Below are 818 nucleotides of genomic sequence, written 5' to 3'. Positions count from 1 at the left end.
ATATATATATATATATATATATATATATATATATATATATATATATATATATATGTATATATTTATACGGTAAAAGAGACATTTTATACTCCTCTTTTCTTCCAATTGATTCTGCTCTGCTATCTTATCTTTGAAATTATCCCGAGAGTTACCAGTAAAATTTGCTTTTATTGAACTCTAATAGCTCATCATTTATTGCAATTGTTTATTTTTTGATATACTTTATGATTATTGCCAATCGTAAAGCTGCTATCAAATAAGGAAAAAATGATTAAAAGTATGAATCAAAATGAAAGATTGGTGGATGACAAAGTTGACATCAGAAAGAGAGAGAGAGAGAGAGCGAGGGAGTTATCATAGTGTCACGAACTAGAGCAGTTAATCATTTCAACCTGTTTAATTAATTTCATCGGCTCTATGATCATTTGAAAGTTGTCATATTTTGTTTATCGATTTTATCGTAAATATTCTGATGTGACAACGGATAAGATTATGCGGTCTGATTTTTTTTAAACAAAAATAGGATGATATGATATGATAATTCGAAATGAATTATAATTAGAAAAGGAAATGAAATTCATAGGATATTTTTGAGAGTTTTAAAAGAGATATGCAATGAGTGATAAATGTAGTAAGATGAAAAATAATTAAATGTAGGAAGCTATGTTTAGCAAAAAAAAAAAAATAATTGATTATTTCAGTATTCGAAAGACCGCTATATCTCAGTAATTTTTGTTAATCGATAATTACTAAAGAAAATTTATCAAATAAATATTTACTTATGCTTTTATTTGTCTGTTTGTTTGTTTTGTTTACTC

The sequence above is a fragment of the Loa loa genome (assembly GCF_000183805.2).
Source record: "Loa loa unplaced genomic scaffold supercont3.219, whole genome shotgun sequence".
NCBI classification, from domain to species: domain Eukaryota; kingdom Metazoa; phylum Nematoda; class Chromadorea; order Rhabditida; family Onchocercidae; genus Loa; species Loa loa.
The sequence above is the reverse complement of the archived record's forward strand: the minus strand, read 5'-3'. Positions refer to the sequence as shown.